Raw genomic sequence first — 25,694 nt, 5'->3', positions numbered from 1 at the left:
CAGCAAGGTCCTCAACCTGTTTTTATCTTGGCAGTCCAATAGGTACCTGTCTCGGAAAGAGCTGTCAGCCAAGCCTGCCACTCTTCTTCGTACAAAAGGGTCTCCTCTCTCACCATCACCAGATGGGTTAGATGGGCCTTGCAGAAAGCTGGCATTGACACCATGTCACAATCAGAGGCTGGTTGACTAACCTTGATAAGCCAAGTACAGCAGGAGCGATGATGAAGCTAATACACCCCCTCCCTATTAGCGGCTCTACCTGCGAGTATTTATTAATAACACTCCACAGATATAACCTCAAAAGGAGAAGGGGAATAAATGGAGAAATAAAATATAAGACTGTGGCAGCCAGAAACCATTTACAGCATGGGATGATAGGATTGTAGATCATACACCTATGTCCGCATTCTATCCCCTAATCAAAAGACATAAAGAACAGGTATGAGTGTTTCCCCCCTACCCGGAATGCTAAATACAATATGAATGTTAAGCTAACCAACTCACTTTAGGAACTGCCACAAGCATCCTGAGTAAAAAGGCACAAAAGGAAAAAATAAAGTAAGAAAAGAACAAGCATTTGCAATGCAATAGGTCTCGCATTAGGAAAGTTTGGGCTAATGGTCTTGTAAACGACAATTTTTTTATGTATGTGCTGGTTTTGAAAATAGCTAAATTAATAGCTTTGTCATTTACAATGCCAATAGTTATAACTTTCGCAAATGTGACACCTATAGCATTTGTAATGCAACATGTTTTGTATTTACGTGACTTAGATGTATTGATATTACAAATAACAATGGCTTTTAATTTTGTAAAATAATTAATACTTAAATAAAAGTGATTGTAATTTATAATGGCTTTAGCTTAAACTTTTGTAAATAACTTTTGTGAAGATTATGTTCAGTGTATTTTATTGTGACGAAAATCCAAGAACAGAAGTGAAATATTAACATCTTTTTGTGACATTTGTAATAAAGCTTGAAACATTGAGAGAACATATTTGAACCAGTTGTTGTTGAATGGTTGCACAGATTGATGCTGTGATGGCGCGGAGTGATGTGCTGGCGATGAGTGTTGCTGTGGTATTCAGTGATGCTGTGGTAGCACATAGTGATGTTGTGGTGCCCCTGAGTGATGCTGTGGTGGCCCTGAGTGATGCTGTGGTGGCCCTGAGTGATGCTGTGGTGGCCCTGAGTGATGTTGTGGTGGGCCTGAGTGATGCTGTGGTGGCCCTGAGTGATGCTGTGGTGGCCCTGAGTGATGCTGCGGAGGCCCTGAGTGATAATGCGGAGGCCCTGAGTGATGCTGCGGAGACCCTGAGTGATGCTGTAGAGGCCCTGAGTGATGCTGTGGAGGCCCTGAGTGATGCCGTGGAGGCCCTGAGTGATGCTGTGGAGGCCCTGAGTGATGCTGTGAAGGCCCTGAGTGATGCTGTAGTAGCGCATAATGATGCTGTGGTAGCTCATAGTGATCCTGTGGTGTTCCAGAATGATGCTGTAGTGTTCCAGAGTGATGCTGTGGTGGTGCTGAGTGATGCTGTGGTGGTGCTGAGTGATGCTGTGGTGGCGCTGAGTGATGCTGTGGTTGCGCTGAGTGATACTGTGGTGGCACTGAGTGATGCTGTGGTGAAGCTGAGTGATGCTGTGGTGGCGCTGAGTGATGCTGTGGTGGCGCTGAGTGATGCTGTGGTGGTGCTGAGTGATGCTGTGGTGGTGCTGAGTGATGCTGTGGTGGTGCTGACTGATGCTGTGGTGGTGCTGACTGATGCTGGGGTGGCGCTGACTGATGCTGGGGTGGCGCTGAGTGATGCTGTGGTGGCGCTGAGTGATGCTGTGGTGGCGCTGAGTGATATTGGTGTGGCGCTGAGTGATAATGTGGTGGTACTGAGGGATAATGTGGTGGTTCTGAGTGGTGCTGTGGTGGTGCTGAGTGGTGCTGTGGTGGTGCTGAGTGGTGCTGTGGTGGTGCTGAGTGATGCTGTGGTGGTGCTGTGGTGGTGCTGAGTAATAATGTGGTGGTGCTGAGTGGTGCTGTGGTGGTGCTGAGTGATGCTGTGGTGGCGCTGAGTGATGCTGGGGTGGCGCTGAGTGATACTGTGGTGGCGCTGAGTGATGCTGTGGTGGCGCCGAGTGATGTTGTGGTGGCGCCGAGTGATGCTGTGGTGGTGCCGACTGATGCTGTGGTGGTTCTGAGTGGTGCTGTGGTGGTGCTGAGTGGTGCTGTGGTGGTGCTGAGTGGTGCTGTGGTGGTTCTGAGTGATGCTGTGGTGGTGCTGTGGTGGTGCTGAGTAATAATGTGGTGGTGCTGAGTGGTGCTGTGGTGGTGCTGAGTGGTGCTGTGCTGGTGCTGAGTGATGCTGTGGTGGTGATGAGTGGTGCTGTGGTGGTGCTGAGTGGTCCTGTGGTGGTGCTGAGTGGTCCTGTGGTGGTGCTGAGTGATGCTGGGGTGGCGCTGGGTGGTGCTGAGTGGTGTTGTGGTGGTGCTGAGTGGTGCTGTGGTGTGGCTGAGTGGTGCTGCGGTGGTGCTGAGTGGTGTTGTTGTGGTGCTGAGTGATAATGTGGTGGTGCTGAGTGGTGCTGTGGTGGTGCTGAGTGATGCTGGGGTGGCGCTGAGTGATGCTGGGGTGGCGCTGAGTGGTGCTGTGGTGGTGCTGAGTGGTGCTGTGGTGGTGATGAGTGATGCTGTGGTGGTGCTGAGTGATGCTGTGGTGGTGCTGAGTGATGCTGTGGTGGCGCTGAGTGATGCTGGGGTGGCGCTGAGTGATACTGTGGTGGCGCTGAGTGATGCTGTGGTGGCGCCGAGTGATGTTGTGGTGGCGCCGAGTGATGCTGTGGTGGTGCCGACTGATGCTGTGGTGGTGCCGACTGATGCTGTGGTGGTGCTGACTGATGCTGGGGTGGTGCTGACTGATGCTGGGGTGGTGCTGACTGATGCTGGGGTGGCGCTGACTGATGCTGGGGTGGCGCTGAGAGATGCTGGGGCGGCGCTGAGTGATGCTGTGGTGGCGCTGAGTGATGCTGTGGTGACGCTGAGTGATGTTGGTGTGGCGCTGAGTGATGCTGGGGTGGCGCTGAGTGATGCTGGGGTGGCGCTGAGTGATGCTGGGGTGGCGCTGAGTGATGCTGGGGTAGCGCTGATTGATGCTGGAGTGGCGCTGAGTGATGCTGGGGTAGCGCTGAGTGATGCTGTAGTGCTGAGTGGTGCTGTGGTGGTGCTGTGATGGTGCTGAGTGATCCTGTGGTGGTGCTGAGTGGTGCTGTGGTGGTGCTGAGTGATGCTGTGGTTGTGCTGAGTGGTGCTGTGGTGGTGCTGAGTGATAATGTGGTGGTGCTGAGTGGTGCTGTGGTGGTGCTGAGTGATGCTGTGGTGGTGCTGAGTGGTGCTGAGTGATAATGTGGTGGTGCTGAGGGATAATGTGGTGGTTCTGAGTGGTGCTGTGGTGGTGCTGAGTGGTGCTGTGGTGGTGCTGAGTGGTGCTGTAGTGGTGCTGAGTGGTGCTGTGGTGGTGCTGCTGAGTGATGCTGTGGTGGTGCTGAGTGGTGCTGAGTGATGTTGTGGTGCCACTGAGAGATGCTGTGGTGGCCCTGAGTGATGCTGTGGTGGCCCTGAGTGATGCTGTGGAGGCCCTGAGTGATGCTGTGGAGGCCCTGAGTGATGCTGTGGAGGCCCTGAGTGATGCTGTAGTGGCGCATAATGATGCTGTGGTAGCTCATAGTGATGCTGTGCTGTTGCTGAGTGATGCTGTGGTGGTGCTGAGTGATGCTGTGGTGGTGCTGAGTGATGCTGTGGTGGCGCTGAGTGATGCTGTTGTGGTGCTGAGTGATGCTGTGGTGGCGCTGAGTGATACTGTGGTGGCGCTGAGTGATGCTGTGTTGGCGCTGAGTGATGCTGTGGTGGCGCTGAGTGATGCTGTGGTGGCGCTGAGTGATGCTGTGGTGGTGCTGACTGATGCTGTGGTGGTGCTGACTGATGCTGGAGTGGCGCTGACTGGTGCTGGGGTGGCGCTGAGTGATGCTGTGGTGGCGCTGAATGATGCTGTGGTGGCGCTGAGTGATATTGGTGTGGTGCTGAGTGATAATGTGGTGGTGCTGAGGGATAATGTGGTGGTTCTGAGTGGTGCTGTGGTGGTGCTGAGTGGTGCTGTGGTGGTGCTGAGTGGTGCTGTGGTGGTGCTGAGTGATGCTGTGGTGGTGCTGAGTGGTGCTGTGGTGGTACTGAGTAATAATGTGGTGGTGCTGAGTGGTGCTGTGGTGGTGCTGAGTGGTGCTGTGGTGGTGCTGAGTGATGCTGTGGTGGTGATGAGTGGTGCTGTGGTGGTGCTGAGTGATGCTGTGGTGGTGCTGAGTGGTCCTGTGGTGGTGCTGAGTGGTCCTGTGGTGGTGCTGAGTGATGCTGGGGTGGTGCTGTGGTGGTGCTCAGTGGTGCTGTGGTGTGGCTGAGTGGTGCTGCGGTGGTGCTGAGTGGTGTTGTGGTGGTGCTGAGTGATAATGTGGTGGTGCTGAGTGGTGCTGTGGTGGTGCTGTGGTGGTGCTGAGTGATGCTGGGGTGGCGCTGAGTGATGCTGGGGTGGCGCTGAGTGTTGCTGTGGTGGTGCTGAGTGGTGCTGTTGTGCTGCTGAGTGGTGCTTTGGTGGTGCTGAGTGATGCTGTGGTGCTGCTGAGTGATGCTGTGGTGGTGCTGAGTGGTACTGTGGTGGTGCTGAGTGGTACTGTGGTGGTGCTGAGTGATGCTGGGGTGGGGCTGAGTGATGCTGTGGTGGTGGCCGAAAACAGCAAAGAAAGAAGCGACGGCTTAAAGTTCAAAGGGGGGGATGCATGTGGTCCAGAGAGAGGTGGGACAGGTGGAGCCGAGCCTGGACAAAAACAAAAAAGAACAAACCGACCAAGATCCGGCACGAAGAGTCTCTGCCCGAGGTTTGAGTAAAAAGAGCTGCGGTCAAAACGATGCTAGGAAAAGCAGGAAAATGAAAAGCGGCCGGGAAGTGCTCTCGGCATTGCGGGGCGGGGGATCACTTTTGGAGGAAAATAGACATTTAACTGCGGTGGCTAATTATTTTCGCACTGGAAACAGGATCTGCATTTTATAGTCACTTAGTCCTCATTTAAAAGACTACCTACATTACATTAGCAACGCATTCACTGCATGGTTTTATTCTAGCCGGTACTCGGGTAATTCAGGATCACTGGTGCGTTCACCAATCATTTAAAATAATAAACGTCAGTCTTGACTTTCCGTTGTTCACTCGGGGAAATGCCTAAATGTGGTAAATGATTGTGTGACTGTGATCAGGTTACGCAAAACAGCTGCGACTTAAGTAAATTGGTGTTTGACGAGATTAGCGAATACTGGTATAAATAATATATATCCCACCAAGCATTTAATTTGTGTTATATTTGTATTCGGGACAGCATTAAAGAAAAATTCCAAAGCGCCCCGTCCCGTTTTAAGATTGAGCACATGAAAAAACTGTAAATAATAGGATAAACAATCCTTACTGTGTATATGACTGCAACCAAAATAAGTTTACCGCTGAGTTTTTGAGGGAGGAAGTAGTATGGGAAATGTAGTTCACCGCAGGAAAGCGACTTAAATGTACCGCCAGCCATCAAATCTAAAACAAGCAGGATTAGCCTTGGAAAGACGCCCAAACCTGCGCGAGTCCTACCAAAAAAAGCCCAATGCTGAGTAAAGGCACGGAGAGTAAATACAAGCAGCAACGAGTGGTAGCAGAAAGAAACAATTAAAACAAGCATTTAATTAGTGTTTTATTTGTATCCTGGACAACATTAAAGAAATATTCCAAAGCGCCCGTCCCGTTTTAAGATTGAGCACATGAAAGAACTGTAAATAATAGGATAAACAATCCTTACTGTGTATATGACTGCAACCAAAATAAGTTTACCGCTGAGTTTTTGAGGGAGGAAGGAGTATGGGAAATGGAGTTCACCGCAGGAGAGCGACTTAAATGCACCGCCAGCCATCAAATCCAAAACAAGCAGGATTAGCCTTGGAAAGACGCCCAAACCTGCACGAGTCCTACCAAAAGAAGCCCAATGCTGAGTAAAGGCACAGAGAGTAAATACAAGCAGTGACGAGTGGTAGCAGAAAGAAACAATTAAAACAAGAATTTAATTTGTGTTATATTTGTATTCGGGACAGCACCCCGTCCGTTTTAAGGTTGAGCACATGAAAAAACTGTAGGCGAAGGGAGCACAAGAAAGGTTTCCTACCGCAAACAATAGCTTTTCCCATCCCAGAGATGGCATTTACGGTTCAGTATAGCAAGCCAAGCAGACTTCCAACCACTAGGAGAGAGCACTCACTCTAAACAAGAATATCGCCAAAAGATTTTTTTTTTATTAGAAGCGGCCGGGAAATGCTCTCTGCATTGCGGGGGCGGGGTGCGCATTCCTTTGAACTGTGAAGCAGGAGGCGGGGGAGCGGATCCCTTTGAAGTGAAGCTTTCGGCAGAGCACGGCCTCGCGGCCGTGAAAGTGAAACAGCAGGGATGTAATTAGGGGGGAAGAGAAGTGAGGCCGAGCGCACGCTGGGGAAGCTTCAGATGCCTGTGGGAGGGAAGCTGATGGGTTTGATGTGGAGGCGCATTCCGCACGAGTGTACCACATGAACTGGATGCAATCCGCAATGGTTTCAGAGCTTGGTTTACCTACTATACGCTCGTCTATTTATCCCTGCGGGATATAATAGTCAAGACCTAAAAAAGGTTCTCTTGATACAATAGTTCCGAAATGCCTTTTTCCTATCCAATATAACTGGTGAAAAAACGTAGAAAATTAAGTAGACTTCTACTTATCTGCCATAGTCGTTACGCATTCCACAATGCCGGAGTTTCAATGTTGCATCGGTCTTGCAGAACCAGGGTTAATCCATAACACCTTGATGCATGTATATACTGTCCAAAAAATCAAAATCAGATATTACAAATGCTCCAAGTGGAAATATCTGGCTCAGAAATCTCTTCTTACTGATTGCAATCAATGAGACCCACGAAATTGTACCACATCCGGGGATATGCGAGTTGCCACACTAGCAGGTAATAAATTGCTCTTGTGAGAGCAAGAAGAAAGGAAAAAATGGAAATTCAGACCCGATCTCTCTGGAAGACTAAGCAGAACAGCGTTAATCACGCAGCTTGTCTCCAGACACGACAGGCGGGGTCATAGTTCACCGAACCGCTCCAGCGCGTTCGTGAAGTTCAAGGCAAAAGAAAAACAAAACTTCAGAAGAGTACAGCGATTACTTCAGGGGGCCAGTGAGGATTTCAGAAGGCATTAGGAATCCCCAAATGACGGAAAGGAAAACCACTTGAAATCTTTTCCCTCCGGACTCGATACCATAGGTAAGAACACAGGTGACAAGCACCGGCCGTGCTGCAGGGAGGAGCATAAATAGGAAGCAGCAAAAACAGAGGGAAGAAAGGAAAGAGAAGACAGACCACTATCCAGGCATTCTGGGATACGTAGTCTATGTGTTACATCCCACCTTCTTACCCCCATAATAGGCTGGGAACGTGACACACCACTGTATTTGGGGCCCACTCAGCCAGAGGAGCTATGGTATCAAAAGCCTTTGCCATTGGAGCCCACCTGGAGGATATCCTCAATGCAGCGGACTGGTCTTCGGATTCGACCTTTAAGAGGTTTTATTTCAAACCAATCCCTTGTGTTGCTTTGCTGGTTGTGGATAAGCTTTGAACCACTGTAATCCTTGCCTCCAGGCCTGACATAGTATAAAAAATGTCCCAGGTTTCATAACGGAAAGTTTCAATTCTATTAGTTACACAGAGGCGAGGATTTACCCACCCGTCATTGGATTTCTTCCTTCCCTATGATTGGATGATTTTCACATGAAGGTGGGTATATCGCAAAGTATTTGAGTCATATGTGATCATAATTGTAGAACATAAACAATGTGAACTTGTGCTGGATGGTTGTGTAATCTGTTTGGATTTCCAGCTTCATATATCTCTGCTCTTTCTCCTCAAGATCTGACAGGGCCAAACAGGAAGAGAGACATCACTATCCGTCTGCAGTTGCAGGAAGAAAGAGGAGGCGCTGACAGCAACAGTGTACTATCAAGGGGTCCTGCTTCTATTTGATTGGACATTGCTTTTTATTGGAATGTTGACTTTTTCCCTAGGATTCATGATAAATTAAGTCTTTGTTGCTGTTCACCTAATGCCTGCTGTTAATAAAGTGAAGAGAGAATACAGCGCAATCCTCGCCTCAATGTCCTTAATAGAAATGAAATTTTCCATTATAAAAGGTAGGACAGTTTTTATTATCTACTTGATCTGCCCGTAGTTCCAGTTCCTGGATTGTTTGGATGTTCCAGTCTGAGCTGGAGTAGCTGCTCAAGTTACTACGTGAATATGCATAGGGATTGACTTGTGTTGCGTTATGTGGCTCAATGAGTCGATTGTCTAACAACATGTCTGAATTGTGGTACTTTGTTGTGTGGTTTGTTATGCAATGTGTTTAATTTGAAGTGAGTCTTATTTATGGCTCTGTATCCTTCCTCGGTTGAAACTGAACTTGCACTGCGTTGAATATTTTCACATGAAACAGTGAAACTGCTTTGAACTTTGATTATTGAATTTTGTGTTTCAATTTAGCCCTAGTTTGGGTATCGGAATCAATGTAATCCAAAACATCGAGATACAATTATTTAAGTTGGTTGTCTGCTGAAGGCGTGTGTCAAAACACAGATTTAGTTTATAGGTTTGAGTCCTATAAGTCCTTAATTTTCTGGTTGTGTTTGAACTAATATGGATTGTGTTGTTAATTTCTTTGTGCGCTGGAAATAGATGCACAGACTCAGAGATACATGTGCATTGGTAAGAGATTTATCTTAGTGTAAGTGAAATTGTTTTAGTGTTTTCCCTGGTTTGGCGGTGAATTTGGTTCCCTTCCTGTATTGAAGGCAGGCAGTTTTTGATGTTGGGAATTTAGCTTTGCATTTCAAGTCTTGTTTTGAACTTAAATTACGATGGGTTAGTGGCTAATGTGGCTCACCATAACTTCACTTCATAGTGGGTGCCGTTTTGAAAAAGTCTGCAGGGTCAGTTCATGACGGAGATAATATTCCACCTGAATGTTCAACAGCTTATTACATGTAGATAAACTCGGGTTTTCGTGCCTGTCTATGACTCAAGATTACTGCCGAAGATAAACATACAATATGAGTTGGGCCAGCAAGGGATTTTATTTAAATTGTGAATGATCAGCTGGTGCAGAACTTAACTTAATTTGTTACTCGCACTGCTATAGACTAGTCGCTGAAAAGATATTAATCAATCATATGAGCAAATAATGTTACCACACTAACATTATATAGAATGATACACAAACCAGGTGTTTGGAAGTCAAAAAAGTTTGTTATTTTACTTGAACATAGAAAATTTGATAAAATAGGGTACAAGACAATGCAAAATAAGATATACTGGGAATGTATTACATGTTCCACAGGTATATTCTTGAAGGTCTAAACTGCTAAAAGAAATAACAACATTGATTTCAGCTTAAAAATTAGATGAAAATCAATTGTGGTGGATGAGTCAGTTGCAGAATTAGACACTGTTGTCGACGTTTCGGTCTTTTAGTGTAGTTTCATAAGACCATCTTCAGGACAGAGAATAAAAGCATTTCAATGTAGACCCTGTATTACAATTCACAGTTAACACAACCACTTCCTAGACAGGTCAGTGAGGTGTTTTCGAGATCAATCGATTGTGGATGTGGTCTGTAAGGTGTTGTGCTCTGTACCTTCAGAGCTGTCGGAGCACTTTATAACTCGGCTCAGTTTAATTGTGGATAGGCTCAGCGCGACGCTTGAGGCTTGTCCAGTTATTGAATTCTCGCGTTTTTGTTCGTCGAGATTACAGGCAGAAAAATACGTCCGGGTCACGTACGGCAGCGTCTTCAGGAAAGAACAGCTGAATTGTTGTTGGGAATTTAGTTTTGCATTTCAAGTCTTGTTTTGAACTTAAATTACGATGGGTTAGTGGCTAATGTGGCTCACCATAACTTCACTTCAAAGTGGGTGCCGTTTTGAAAAAGTCTGCAGGGTCAGTTCATGACGGAGATAATATTCCTCCTGAATGTTCAACAGCTTATTACATGTAGATAAACTCGGGTCTTCGTGCCTGTCTATGACTCAAGATTACTGCCGAAGATAAACATAGGCAATTTCGTTTGAATGGTACTTTAAATGTCAGAAAGATTGAGTATCTGAGGTGTTCTTTCTGTGTGCTTTGTGTGATACGAAACTTGAGTGTAGACCTGCACAGTTCGAAACACTGAATTAATAGAATTTAGTGGCCAGTGATAAGGAGCATAAAAGAATGTTGATGTGTCAGGTTAGAAGAGAAGTGAGTCATTAGATAGTTGCTAGGAGGCGAATGTAAAACAAAGCATGGAGAGAAGTCATGGCAGATTTAGGAGTGGGTGTATTTCCTACTAATGTTAACGAAACAGACAAAAAGAACATGACAAATTATGACAAATATAAAAATAAAAGGAGAAAGGAGACAAAGATTTACTTTCTAGTGAAACTGATGTGGAGGATGTATTTTTAGATGATTTGCTGAATTTGAGACCACCTCCATATAATGATGATCAGACTCTACAATTAAAGGACAGAGGAGCTGAAGCGCCGAGCCCTGGTTCACCAGGTCCAAGCACTAATGTGATAGTAGTGCCAGCACAGAGAGATACAGAAGTGATTGACATAGTCAGGCTTAAAATTTAATTTGGAGACATTGTTAATGGTACTATAAGCAAAGATAAAATTCTGTCTTAAAATGAAGAATTGATATATTTGAGTAAAGAAGCAGCAAAGTGTGTGAGTGGTTAATATAGCAGGTGTGAGGAATTAGAGAATGAATTTGTTGTGGATTTGCATAAAAAGAACATAAACAGAAGTTAGAGAATGGACATGAGTGATTCCGAAATAAGGGAATTGAGCATGCGAGTTTCAGAACCAATACAAACGATTTCCTTAGACTCATTAACATTTGGGAGAACTTGAAAGGATACAGAGAAAAATGGAAAGGAGGAAGGCAGAAACAAAAGTGGTAAAGGAAAAGAGAACCAGTGTGAGTGATAATGAGTGTTAAGAGTTTGCAGATACAAATACAAGGCATTGGCCACCGACGCTGCTAAAAACCTAGCAAGGGGGGGGGGTGGGGGCTGAGCTTGCCGGCGTCCATGAAAGACGTGTGAGCGTTGAGCTCCTCGCCTGAGCCCCGTTAAACTCCGTCAAACTTATCCTTCTGGCACCTAACCAGCTCTAAAAGTTGCTGCGAACTCCCTACCTACGCTCCGGCCCGGTGGGGGTTCTTTACCCGGTCGAAATCCGGTGTGGTGGAGCTTTGCTGCTCGGAGGACGGTGCGGAGATGGACCAGGCCGTAATCCGCGGACTTTCCTGAGGGGCGGCCCGTGCTGCGTCACACTACGTGCGGCTAGCTGTACTGAAGCGGGGCCGGTCTACCTAACCTGTTGCTGAGCAACTGGTCCTGAGCGGCGCAACTACGCCCTGCTCCCGGGCGGTGTTGTGGTGAACTGGCATTCGATTGTGAAGGTTTGGAGGGGGCAGACGTGCTGGTGTCTGTGGTGATCCTAGCCGCTGGAGGAAGTTTCTGTCTGGCCGCCGATCTGCTGGGAGGACGCCCTGGCTGCTTGTGCCTGGACCCCACGCTTCCTACAGACAGCTGCGGGACCGCAGGTGTGCTGTGACCCGGAGTGGTGGTGACCCGTCTGCCCGGTCTTGGTTCGGTGTGATTACGGAAGAGTGCTTGACGGTGTACCTTTTTGGAGGCTGGGCCTACTCGCACTATCGTGCGGACGGCCGCCATTTTGGGCGCATTTCTTGCTGCGCAACACCTTGCCCTGTGGCGCCCACTGCCTCAGTGTCTCCTGTTTGCCCTCCTACCATCCGCTGGTGGTGTACTGCTAGCGGATGACCACCAGGAACGCCATGGGGAAGGGCGACAGAACCCAGCCCAAACTGTCGTTTGATCAACGGAAAGCGAAGGGAGCTGAAGGACCGGCCCCGGACACCTCGCTGCGGCCCGCTGCCCCGACAGCTCCTTATGTGCGGACATACGAGGAATGTTAGTGTCGATGGAAAAAGGCTTGCAAGACAGCATGGCGGCGATTGGTACTAAAATTGATGCATTGACATATCGGATGGACCGCATGGCCGAGAGGGTCGATAAGCATGCTGAACGGCTGGTATGGCGGAGAGACGGCTGACGGAGGCAGAGGAGGCCCAGACAGAATGGGATAAAGATCGCAAGCAGTTCGGAAGGCTACTCCAAGTCATTCAGGACAAGACGGAGGACTTGGAGGCGCGCTCACGGCGCTCCAACGTTCGCATTACTGGGGTGGCGGAGTCTACCAACACTGGTAAAATGGAGCTGTTCGTAGAGAAGCTGCTGCGGACCCTGTTAGGGGAGGAGGTCTTCTCCCCTATGTTTATCGTCGAAAGGGCTCATCGCACGCTGGGGCCGAAGCCGCAACCAGGACTCTCACCGCGGCCGATTATTGCGAAGCTGTTGAACTATCGAGACAGGGACATAGCGCTTCGGCTGGCCAGGGAGAAAGGAGATCTGCAATTCGAGGGCATGAACATCTCCCTCTACCCGGACTTCACAGCGAGAGTGCAGGAGGAAAGGAAGCGCTTCGCCCCATATAAGAAACAATTGAGGGAACTTGGGCTTGACTATGCCATGTTGTACCCTGCGAGGCTCCGGATTAACAGGCAGGGGCATTCACATTTTTTCACCGACCCTACGGAACTGAAAAAATCTCTGAAGGAGTGGGCCAAGGAACAGCGCAACAGTCCGAGAAGTCGTCGAGAGGATGCTGATGCTGCATCTAACATGGACGACCAGGAGTAAACGGGAGTCCGGCCTCCTTTATGGGTCGACTGTGCCCTATCGTACTCTGGCTCCTGTAAGACGATGCGAGCCCACTGTGACACAATCTCGGGGTGAGATCTTACTGGTTACTTCCTGAACTAATTTGATTGTACCGGGGAGTTTGTTGGCATCACGATCTGCTGGATTTGAGCTGGCGAAGGTGCCGAATTTTGGTCGGGGGCGGGGTGGAAGAGTAACTGAAGTTTAAGGTCCCGGACCCAATTGTGCTGTTGTCTGGCTGGGAACCTCTGCCCCTGCGCTTTCGGCTTTTGGCTCCTTTGAGAGCCCTTAGGGTTTGTAGAGTCAGTTGGTAGTTCGGGGGGGATGGTGGGTGGTGGCGGGGCCTGTCTGACCGGGTTGGGGATGGTCGGCTGTGGGTGGGTGGGTGGATGTTCTTCTATTCCATTGTTGAACGTGTTGAATATGACAAATGGGGACAGTTGGGGGGAGGGTTTTGTTTGGCCTACTACGGGACTGTGTCTGCGATTCCAACTGCGCGAGTTCAATACACTCATTACTCTGCAATGGCGGACGCTGAGGTTTTAGGGTCAGAGAGTGGCCCCAACTCTATCAGAATGCTGACTTTGAATGTGAGGGGGTTGAATGACTTTCGTAAACTCCGGAAGGTACAGGCATATTTACAGCGACACCGGGTTGACCTTGCACTGCTCCAGGAGACACACCTGCCTCTATCCAGCCCTATGCTGTTGACTAGAGGGCTTGGAGGCAATTGCGTGGCAGCGGGGTTTACTACGCATGCAAGGGGTGTGCTTACCTGGGCTAATCCCAAATCACAATTGAAATTATAGCAGATGGTTGTGGACCCGGAGGGTCGATATACGATTGCACGTTGTGTAGGGAAAGGTCAGGATCTGATGGTTGTGAATGTATATGGCCCCAATTATGATACGCCTGACTTATACTCCTCTCTAGCGGATCTAAGCAGACAGTATGAGGGTTCCAGGTTGCTGTGGGGGGGGGGTGATTTCAATTTTGTGCTGAACCTGGAGCTGGACAGGTCGTCTGGCGCTTCCAGATGCCCGGCGGCCTCGGCATTGATTATGCAGGCGGAAATGGTGAAGCTTGACCTGGTGGATGTGTGGCGCCATAGACATCAGGGGAAGGGAGGTTACACTCACTACTCAGCCTATCATAACATACACACGTGAATCGATTATTGGTTTGCCTCCCACTCCCTCCTTAATTCAGTGAAGGGTTGTGTAATATTGCCCCGCACGTTGTCGGACCATTCACCACTGCTTATACTGCTGGAGGCGCCGGCTAGGAGAATCCCCCCGTTCACTTGGAGGTTCCCCCCATACTCACTTATGGATGAGGCTTTCAGAGGGGAATTAGCTGAAGACATCGACACTTACTTTGCGACTAATGTGGGGTCGGTGGATAGTGTGCAGGTTCTTTGGGATGCGTTCAAGGTGTACATACGAGGTATGACGATGGCCTAACACTCAGGGGTGCTCAAAGCTATCAGGCAGCGGTTGAAGTACTTAGAATCGCAGCTGTCTGATCTGGAACGGCGAATGGGGTGTGCAGGAGACACTGACACTGATGAGAGGCTTAAATCCTTACTAGCAGAATTCCATGATGAGGCGGACAGGGGAAATACAGCACATGGGGAAATATGCCACGGCACGCGCCTATGGGGAGAGAGACCGCCCTGGTTCCCTACTGGCTAAACTCATGCGAAATAGTAGACCACCATTGGTGATTGAGTAATTACTAACATCTAGCGGTGGGGTGGTCACGGAGGAAGGAGATATACTGGCGGAATTTCACGCTTACTATACTGAACTGTACAGAACGCGGTCAGGTCACCTAGAGGAGGAAATAGATGACTACCTGAGCTATATTGATATGCCCTTTCTAGCCAATTGGCAGAGAGAATTTCTTATGGCTCCGATTCAGAAAGAGGAGATTTCGGAGGCACTCAAGGGAATGAGGTCAGGCAGTGCTCCGGGAGCTGACGGGCTTACGGTAGCTTTCTATAAGGCTTTCCAAGATAAATTTATACCACACTTGATGTTGCTTTTCGATGACATTTGCCAACAGGGTAGTATGCCGAAATCTATGAGGGAAGCACTTCTCATTACAATCCCGAAGCCGGGGAAACCTCCCAACGAATGTGACTCGTATAGGCCGCTCTCCCTGATTAATGTAGACGCCAAACTGTACGCGAAAGTCCTGGCTGCGCGTCTGGCTCTCCTGGTCCCGGACTTGGTTGCCCCGGAACAGGCTGGGTTTGTCCCCGCTAGGAATTTGACATATAACATCCGTACTGTGTTAGGCACCATACAGCATGTCCGGCAAGAGAATAAGGCTGTCGCTATTTTCCTGGACATGGAAAAAGCCTTTGATTCGGTGGAGTGGCCATTCATGCTCAGGGTCCTACGTAAGTATGGGCTGGGCGAGCCTTTTTTGCAGATGCTAGGGGCCTTGTACTACAAGCCGAGAGCCCGGTTGAAGATAGGGAACTCGGTCACTGCTCCGATTGAGATCAGCAGAGGCACCAGACAGGGTTGCCCCCTCTCCCCTCTTCTGTACGCCTTAGTGGCGGCACCACTGGCGTGCGCAATCAGGGAATACCATGGGTTTGAAGGGATCAACTTTCCTACCTATCAGATCGGCATATCGACGTACGCCGACGATACCCTGCTATTTGTTCGGGAACCGGAAGAGAACTTGGTGTCTGTCCTGCGGGAAGTGGTGAGGTTTGGAGCTCTGTCTGGTTTGCGGGTCAACTGGGACAAGTCTGTGGCGTTACCCCTGACCCCGGTGACCCACCCATTTGACTCGGAGTACCCGTTGCAGTGGACCACGGACTCGATTAGCTATTTGGGGATACGTGTCCACACTGATCCCGAGACCTTGGTACGCGAGAATTATGGTGTAGCGTACTCTAGACTGGTGGATGATGTGGAGGTGTGGTGCAGGCTGCCGTTGTCCTTGATGGGCAGAATAGCGATTATGAAGATGGTGGTCCTCCCCAGGTTTCTTTTTCTTTTTACTAATGTCCCCGTGGTGCTTTCAAAGGCATTTTTCCGGCAGCTTACGCAGACGCTTATCAGGCTTGCGTGGGGGGGCAAACAGCCTAGGGTCCAATGGCAGACTTTAATGCTCCCCTATGAACGAGGGGGACTGGGGGCTCCGGATCTGGAGCGGTACTATAGAATAGCGCAGGGGGCTCAACTACACACTTGGGTCCATGGGGACCCCGGTATCCCACACGTGAAACTTGAACGCCCCTTTGCGGATCCCACCCCGCTCCCGGCCACAATATGCTGCCCTGTTGACCGTAGGGTTGGGAATTTAGATTCTATTGCGGCTACGAACCACGCCTGGCATGAGCTGGTCCGCTCGAGGGAGAGCGAGCTACTGTACTCACCCCTCATGCGCGTGGAATGGGCAGTGTGGTTAACTCCACTGACAGAGAAAAGGGTCCTTATGGCGTTACGGGACTTGGGCATAGAAAAGATGGGCGATCTCTTCCTGAACGGTACTGTTAAAACGCTGCAACAGGTCCTACAATCCCACTCTGGGAAGACGCTATTGCACAGTTTTCAATATTATAGGGTCCGTGGTGCGCTACTGGCGTTACTGGGCCCGGAAATGTCGGAGCCCCTGGAGGTGCCGGAGCTCACCTACGTTTTCAAAAACCCCTCGTCCAGTAAGTTGGTCACGAACCTTAAGAAACTGGGGGACCGACACAAGCTGTACCCGCTCTCCAAGGCCAGATTAGCTTGGCAGACTGATCTCCAGATGACGGTCATGGATGAGATGTGGCAGTACTGCTGCACGATTACTAGAAAGATTTCGCTTAATAGCAGACATAGATTGATACATTTTAAGTATCTGCAGCGTGTCTATTACACCCCAGAAAGACTGCACAGATACGGACTGAGGGATTCGGCGGAGTACGAGCGGTGCCACTTCCCCTCGGCTGATTTTTTACACATGGGCTGGACCTGCCCTAGCATTTATACATTCTGGCGGGGGGTATTCTCGGACCTCAGTGTGATATTGGGAATGGAGGTCCTGCCGTGCCCGGCACTGGCGCTGCTGGGCTTCTCCAAACCGCTGCCGGTGGCGGTGCGGCGCTTGGCGGATATTGCGTTGCTGACTGCCAAACGCCTGGTTGCACTGTGCTGGATGAGGGGACCGATACCAACTAAGAGGCGTTGGGAGGTAGATTTGCTGTACTGCTGCACGCAGTCGGAGGTCTATAATGAACTGCTGCCCCTGAAGAGTCGCCCTAAGAATTTCTGGGGTCTATATAGGGAATATCTGTGTGCCAAGGAAGGTGGGGAGTCCGAACCTGAAGGGGAGGAGCTGGATGTGCTGCAGGAGGGAGGGGTGGAGGCGACGGAGAGAGACTTACTACACGTTTGAATGCTTCCTTCTGAGAGGTGGTCACTGGTCACTTGGTGCTGTTGGCTGTGCTGTGGGGGTGGGTGCCCCCGAGGAGGTTACACAGGGAGGGTAGTCCTTGGTGATTGTTTCAGTGGAAACACTCGCACACATGGGGCCTAATGGTCTCTGGCTGTAGGCACAGTGTTAGCATTCAGACATTGCAGATATGGCAGGTGGGTGGGTGGACACATGTACGGGTAGGTCGGTTGCTGAGGGGGTTGGGGGTTTGTTTGAGTATGGGTTTTATTGTACTGTTACTTAGCGGAAACTGTTTATTGGCTTCAGGACTTCTTTTGCTCAGTCACTCTAGCTGCACTGCACTTGCACTTTACTCTACGGTTCTGGGTTCTGATATACAGATAGTCCATTCCATTCTTGCTGCATGGCAGCACTATTCATACATGTGAATTTCTCTGACTGCACCGCCAGGCCTCCGGGATGCTGGCATTACGGCTGTGTATGATGCTATTGAACACTGTACCGGATACTATTTATGGTTGCCGCCGGCCTCCGGGTTGTGGGCGAAGAGTGCTGTGTGCTTTTGTTGAATATGCAATAAAGTACAAATTTAATTTAAAAAAAAAAAAACCTAGCAAGAGACAGGGACGGCCGATTGTATGACCAAGGGGACAAAGCGGGTAAATTAATAGCCTGGTTAGACGAAAAACAAAAGGCGCAGAGGGTGGTATCTGAGCTTAGGACCGAATCAGGCGCCCTACTTACTGAACCTCAAGAGATAATTAGCCAGTTTGCAGCTCATATCCAAAGAGTATACAGCAGGGGGTCCGAACTCCCAGAAGCAGATTCCTCCAAGCTACTGGCTGACATCAAGATACCCAACCTCTCTGACGACGATCGAGAGACTCTGGAGGGCGCGCTCACCGAGGAGGAGCTGGTCAGGGCAATCAACGAACTCTGGCCTGGGAAAGCCCTAGGACCTAATGGTCTCCCTTTTGAGCTATACAACTCAAACCTGACTGCCTGGGTCAACACCTCAAAAGTATGTTCGAGGACAGTAAAGTACTGGGGAAACTACCCCGAGATCAGCGCATCGCTACATTGGTGGCCATCCCTAAAGAAGGGAAACCGAGAGAGCTGTGCACTTCTTACAGGCCAATATCATTGTTAAATACGGAACCCAAAATCCTTGCGAAGTTACTCGCAAATAGGATCAAGCTGATAATCACCAAACTAGTCCATCCAGACCAATCGGGCTTTATGCCGCACCGCAACACCACACTCAACCTACGACGCCTCCATGGAGTGTTAGGACGCTGCCACACAATCCAGGAAGACGTGGTTGTGGTCTCGTTGGATGCCGCTATGGCATTCAACACGCTCGAATGACCCTATAGGATGGCGGTCCTCAAGAAACTGGGCTTTGGTCTTAATTTTATTGGGTGGGTGCACCTCCTCTAAACTGAGCCATTAGCCCAGGTGGTGGTGAATAATAAAATCTCAGAGATTTTCACATTGGAAAGAAGGACGCTGCAGGGCTGCCCCCTCTCACCCCTGCTTTTTGCCCTATCCCGGGAGCTGCTCGAGGCCTGGATACGACAAGATCTCTCCCTACGGGGGTTCAGATGGGCAGAAGGGTGGGAGGACCGGATTTCGCTCTATGCGGACAATATCCTCCTATACCTCCCTTCCCCTTCCAAATCCCTTAGCGTTGCCCTAGACATTTTTACCAGTTTTGGGAGGAACCCTGGCTACAGCAACAACTGGGGAAGTCATTGCTGTACGTCCTATATGGCGCCAACCCCGTAATTCCGCGCAGCTGTCCGATCAAGATAGCCACGGAGGGATTCATGTACATTGGAATCTTTATCTCCTTGGATGTGGCGACTCGCTATGAGAGAAATCTCTTACCACCTCTGCAAAGGTTCAAAAGAGGCACCGCCATTTAGAAGAGACTCCCGCTGTCCCTACTGGGTCGGGCAGCACTTTTCAGAATGATGGCGCTACCGCGTTTATTATATGCCCTCCACAACTACCCAGACTCAGTCCCACAAAAGTACTTTGCGGATATTGAGGCCACCCAAAGAGACCTGTTATGGGCCGGAACGCCATGAATATCACTCCAGAAACTTACACTGGGGTGGTACAATGGGGGAATAGCACTTCCGGATATATTCGAAAATACTACTGGGCTGCACACCTTTCAGCCATAAATCATTGCACGTATTGTGGTGGGGATGATCCCGGTTATGGGATGGACAGGTGGCTCCTTCCAGGTGGGAACTTTGAGGCTGCACTCTACTCTAAACCTATCAGGTATCCCCTCACGGGACCTACGAGGCATTCTGTCCAACTCTGGCACATTGTGAACCGCAAATTGGGATGGGCTGACAAACTTACATTGGCTACCCCGCTCTGGGTTTCAGAAAAGCTGGGTACACTGGGTTGCACGAAAGGGTTTCACAATTGGGACCTGATAGGGATCTCTCGTATAACAGACTTATGGGGACCCAATAATATGGTGACATATGCCTCGCTACAGCACACATATGACCTAGCGCGACCGGAATACTTCCGATACCTACAGATCAGGCACTCCCTCCAGGCAAACATTCCACCCGGAACATCGTTACCGGAGTCCTCCCCCCTAGAGGACAGACTCTTGGACGGCCATCTACCAGATACGGCTGTCTCCCTCACATATAAAAAACTTATACACCACACCCCTGACCCATTGCTCGCTCTTAGGAGGAAGTGGGAGACCGGCGGTCTTGAGATTAATGACGAAGAGTGGAGAGAAGCACTGTCCTTCCCCAAAGAAGTAGCAATATCAGCGAAATTGAGGCTGATACAATTGAAAATATTACACCAAGTCTATATCTATGGCACCCGATTAGTTTTGATGGGCAGGAGTAAGGACGGGCTTTGTAGGAGACAGTGTGGGGAGGTGGGAACATTCCTACACATACTGTGGAAGGGCCCTCTAATACAAGCCTACTGGAAGAGGGTGCACAACTGTATGTGTGCCGTCTGGGGGGTTGAATTGCGGCCCAAAGTTAAGAGGTGCCTCTTGACTGATTTGCATATAGCGATGTCTGAACTGGGGTGGCAGAGTGGGCTAAAGAACGGTGATGGATTAAACCCAGATCTTTTGACTGGGTGTGAGTGTTTGACTGGTTCAGATGCTCCGTCCATTACCACCCCCTTTTGTACCGCTTTTGGCCGCCATAAGTGTGGCAGGGTATGCTCAGATGTGAGTCCCTTGCTCACTTTTCCACTGGAATCAAGCAAGCCGGGCTGAAGACGGCTGGAATGCCAGAAACCGGTCCTCGGAAGCTTGTTTCCGGTCCAGGGAAGGCATGGCTTGGCAGTTCGGGCTGGACTGTTCCCATGAGGCACAGGGTCAGACTGATTTGCATATAGCCATGTATGAACTGGGGTGGCAGAGTGGGCTAAAGAACGGTGATGGAATAAACCCAAATCTTTTGACTGGGTGTGAGTGTTTGATTGGTTCAGATGCTCCGTCCATTACCACCCCCTTTTGTACCGGTCTTGAATATCTGGGAGCCCACAGATCTGTCCGCAAAAGGCAGACTGTGGGTGATGCTGGGACTGGCACTTGCAAAACATAATATAGCACGCCTATGGGGAGCGGTATCACCTCCAACGCTCAGTGCATGGTAAAAAGACATGGACTGGTCCATGCTGCAGGAAAACACAGTCTATGTGCCCCGGGGATGCCCCCGGAAATGGGTGGCAATTTGGTCAAAATGGAATGAGTACCGAGGCAATCTGTGTGAACCTCCCTTGATCCCTACCCTTGACGAACCAATAACGCCTTAATTGATGTATGTATTGTTAATCATCTTGTTTGCTATGTCATCAGCTGTGATGTATACGTATAAGAATCTGTGGATGCAACAATGTACCAACTGTAATCCATGTAGGCGCCAACCACCAAGTTTATTGTTTATTTCTGCAAATAAAAAGAGTTAAAAAAAAAAGTTTGCAGATAGCCTTTGAAAGAAATACATGGACTCGCGTATGTTCATGTGCTGTTAACAAGGTCTGATCTCCTGACATTTACGGAGCATTTTCCAAAGCTTAGAGAACAACAAGCCAAGTGGTATAAAGAGGTAGAGAAAATTGAGATGATTTCAATAGTTCTTTGGTTTGATTAAAAAATGTTGTTTGAGATTATCATCCCTAAAAAATTGTGGCTCAAGAGCAAGGCAGGAGTGCAAGACAGTTGCACATTGGCCAAATGAAAAACCTCAGAGGGTTGAACCCCATCAATCAATCAATCAGAGCATTTGTATAGCGCGCTACTCACCCGGAGGGTCTCAATGCGCTTGGGGGAGGGGGGTCCGCTACTGCTCGAACAGCCAGGTCTTGAGTTGCTTCCTGAAGGAGAGGTGGTCTTGGGTCAGGCGGAGGTGGATGGGGAGGGAGTTCCACGTCTTGGCAGCCAGGTAGGAGAAGGATCTTCCTCCCGTCGTGGCTCTTCGGATGAGGGGGATGGCGGCGAGGGCGTGGCTGGTCGATCGTAGCTGGCGGGTGGGAGTGTAGAAGGTCAGGCGGTCGTTGAGGTATCTTGGGCTTTGGTTGAGGAGAGCTTTGTGTGCGTGGGTGAGGATTTGGAACGTGATTCTCTTGCTGACGGGGAGCCAGTGCAGGTTTCCCAGGTGTTCGGAGATGTGGCTGTGTCGGGGAATGTCCAGGATGAGGCGCGCTGAGGCGTTCTGAATGTGCAGGAGTCTTTTGTGTAGTTTGGCTGTGGTTCCGGCATAGAGGGAGTTGCGGTAGTCCAGTCGGCTGGTGACAAGGGCCTAGGTGACCGTCTTCCTGGTATCGGTGGGGATCCACCGGAAGATCTTACGTAGCATGCGTAGGATGTTGAAGCACGACGAGGAGACGGCATTGACTTGTCTGGTCATGGAGAGGGAGGAGTCCAGGATGAATCCCAGGTTGCGTGATTGGTCTGTAGGTTTGGGTGCGCTGCCCAGGACAGGGAGTCACCAGGAGTCGTCCCAGGCGGAGGGCGAGGATCCCAGGATGAGGACTTCCGTCTTATCTGAGTTCAGTTTCAGGCGGCTGTTCATCATCCACTCGGCTACGTCTTTCATTCCTTCGTGTAGGTTGGTTCTTGCGGTGGCGGGATCGTATTGAGGGAAAGGATCAGCTGGGTGTCGTCGGCGTAGGAGATGATGTTGAGGTTGTGTTGGCGTGCGACGGCCGCAAGGGGGCTCATGTAGATGTTGAACAACGTGGGGCTGACTGATGATCCTTGTGGTACGCCGCAGATGACTTTGGTGGCCTCGGATCTGAACGGGGGGAGGCGGACTCTCTGTGTTCTTCCGATTTAACAAAAAGGGGTAACCCTGTGTCCCTCAGAACCTGGGTATGTGTGATTAAACAAAAATTGGTTCTGTCGGGTGGTTTAACGAATTACTTTGAGTAACGGCTATGTGAGCTCATAAAGAATGATAAACAATTACACCTCTCTGAGAACAGATTTAGTTCAAGGTTTTTATATATGAAAAAGTCACAATTGAAATACACTGGAATTACTTCATTCCTTTTCAGATTCAATAACTGTTTAAAAACATGTGAAGAAGTGACTATTGGTGAACAAAGTGATTAGTGACATAAATTCAGTGACACTTATTTACAAATTTATACAATATTGTACAAGGGTAAGCAGGGGGGGGGAATGAACAAGTTTTTGGCGGCCAGAATTCTGAATGAATGCTCCAAGGACACAGATAGTTATTGCGTTGGTACGTTTGTAGGGTGCGTCAGCTGTGTGCTGAAACTGTTGTGTATGTCTGCGATCTTGCTGTGGAAGAATGCAGCAAGCGAGTTGCAGAGGTCTTGAGAGGGAGTGATGTCGTTGTTTCCGGCGCTGGGGTTGGAGAGCTCTTTGACGATGTTGAAGAGTTCCTTGCTGTTGTGGGCATTGTTGTCTAGTCGTTCCTTGAATGCGGTTTTCTTGGTGGTGTGGATCAGCTGGTGATGTTTTCGGGTGGCGAGCTTGAGGGTGGTCATGTTGTCTGTAGTTGGGTCTCTGCGCCAGGCTTTCTCGAGGTCCCGGCAGTTCTTCTTGGAGCTCTTGAGTTCGTCGGTGAACCGGGATGCTTTCTTGGTGCCAGGTCTGGCGGGGGGGGTCTTCAGTGGAGCGAGGTCGTCTGCTCAGTTGCTGAACCACTTCGTGAGGTTGTTGGCAGCTTGGTTGGGGTTCGCTAAGCTGGCGGGAGGGTTCTGGCTCAGGGATGTGGTGAGCTGGTCGGCTGTGATCTTGTTCCAGCTTCTGCGGGGGACCTGTTGCGGGTGGTGGTGGTGCGTGGTCTTGCTGAAGCTGAAGTGGACGCAGCTGTGGTCTGTCCAGTGGAGTCCGGAGGCGTGGCTGAAGGAGATGTCCTTGCTGGAGAAGAAGACGGGGTCAAGCGTGTGGCCGGCGTAGTGGGTGGGGGTGGACACCAGTTGCTTGAGTCCGAGGTTGGCGAGGTTGTCCAGCAGGGTAGTGGTGTTGCGGTCGTTGTTGTCCTCCACGTGGAAGTTGAGGTCCCCGAGGAGGATGTAGTCAGCGGAGGGGAGGGTGTGCGGGCTGATGAAGTCGGCGAAGTCTTCGCTGAATTGTGCGCGTGGTCCCGGGGGTCTGTAGATGAGGGTGCCTCTGAGGGTGGTCTTGGGGTCGGTGTGTATCTGGAAGTGCAGGTGTTCGGCAGCTGTGAGGGTGTCGTCGGAGTTGGTCGTGATACGGATGGTGTTCTTGTGGACGATGGCGATGCCTCCTCCAGTCTGCTTGTTGCGGTCTCTCTGGGTGATCTTGTATCCATCCGGTATGGCGATGGCGATGTCGGGTGCTGAGGAGGCGTTCATCCAGGTTTCGGTGAGGAAGGCGACGTCTGGAGATGTGGTGTCGAGGAGGTTCCAGAGTTCTACGGCGTGCCTGTGGATGGAGCGGATGTTGAGCAGGATGCATTTCAGGTGGTTGCTGCCGGTGCTCGTCTCGTCGGGTGCGGTGCAGGTGCGGATGCAGGAGAACTTGCAGGATTGGTCCAGGCGCGGACGGGCGTAGATGGGCTTGCCTTTGGCGGGCCTTTGGCGCGCAATCGGCGCGCCCGCTGCGCATGGACGCTGCGCACACGCGCAGACTCTGCCATAAATGGAGAGTGTGGGGGGGCAGGAGGAGGGAGGAGCAGCTGGGAGGCGGGAGTGGGGCGGCGAATGGGGATCGGGGATGAGGAAGGGGCGGGGCCGCAGGGGAGCAGCGGCGGGGTCGGGAAAGGCAGGAAACGGCGGGAAGGAGAGCAGAGGTGGCGGCGAGGGGGAAGGCCTGAGGGCGGAGTCCCTGGAGGCAGCGGCGGCAACAAGCAGGAAGCAGCGGTGGAGACCAGGCACACGGGCCGTACGGTAGGTGGAGCGACCTGGAAGGGTCACAGCTCACTGCCGCGCGGTCCCAGCTATATGTGGTCAACTGGGAGGGAGGAGCAGCTGGGAGGCGGGAGCGGGGCGGCGAATGCGGATCGGGGAAGAGGAAGGGGGCGGGCCGCAAGGGAGCAGCGGCGGGGGTCGGGAAAGGTAGGAAATGGCGGGAAGGAGAGCGGAGGTGGCGGCGAGGGGGAAGGCCTGAGGGCGGAGTCCCTGGAGGCAGCGGCGGCAACAAGCAGGAAGCAGCGGTGGAGACCAGGCACACGGGGGCCGTGCGGTAGGTGGAGCGACCTGGATGGTTTCCCACTATGATGGATTGGTGGATAAATATAAATTGGTGATGGAGCATCTGAAAACTTAAGGACCCATTAAGAGATAAAATGGTTGAGAATTAGGAGTGTGACACAGGAGCCTAAAGAATCAGTGCATCTATACTATGGGAGTGTGCTGTGTTGGGAAGCAAAATCTCTTGATGAGATTTTGAAAGATACCAAGTATTTGAGTGATTGCTTGGACGCAAAGCAGAGAAAGATTAAAGAAGCTCATGGTAGCTCAGATGAAGCATTTTCAGAAAAGTAACAGGAAAGTAAATCATTCTGAGTTGCTGTATCCTAGTGTTGATGCTAGCTTTGTTTCAGGTGTGAATTCAGGTAGTAAGTAAGGGAGTTGGTGTGCAGGGTCGTGATTCTCAATTTTTGCAGAAGTGATTATTCCACAAGGTACCCCTCGTGGTAGAGGTTTTGACAATGATTGGGGCCCAAATTTTGCCTAGAAGCCAGTGGCCAGCTCTGACGCATGTCAGGGGTGCTGAATATAAAGGCTGCGTAGTTATGATTCCACCTCATGCCTCTTTCCTCCATAACCAGACCCTCCATGTCCCTTTATCTTATTCTTGCTGGTCATCCCTGTCCCTTATCTTATTCTTGCTGGTCC

General features: G+C 50.3%; 1 protein-coding gene across 1 annotated transcript in view; it reads right to left on the bottom strand.

Annotated features, from left to right (window-relative positions):
- Window positions 1-25,694, bottom strand: part of IDUA (alpha-L-iduronidase) — a 2,362,715-nt gene that overhangs the window by 249,327 nt on the left and 2,087,694 nt on the right. The gene's annotated exons all lie outside the window — the stretch shown is intronic.

This window comes from Lissotriton vulgaris, chromosome 3_1 (genome assembly GCF_964263255.1).
Source record: "Lissotriton vulgaris chromosome 3_1, aLisVul1.2, whole genome shotgun sequence".
NCBI classification, from domain to species: domain Eukaryota; kingdom Metazoa; phylum Chordata; class Amphibia; order Caudata; family Salamandridae; genus Lissotriton; species Lissotriton vulgaris.
This window is presented reverse-complemented; position numbering and strand designations above follow the sequence as displayed.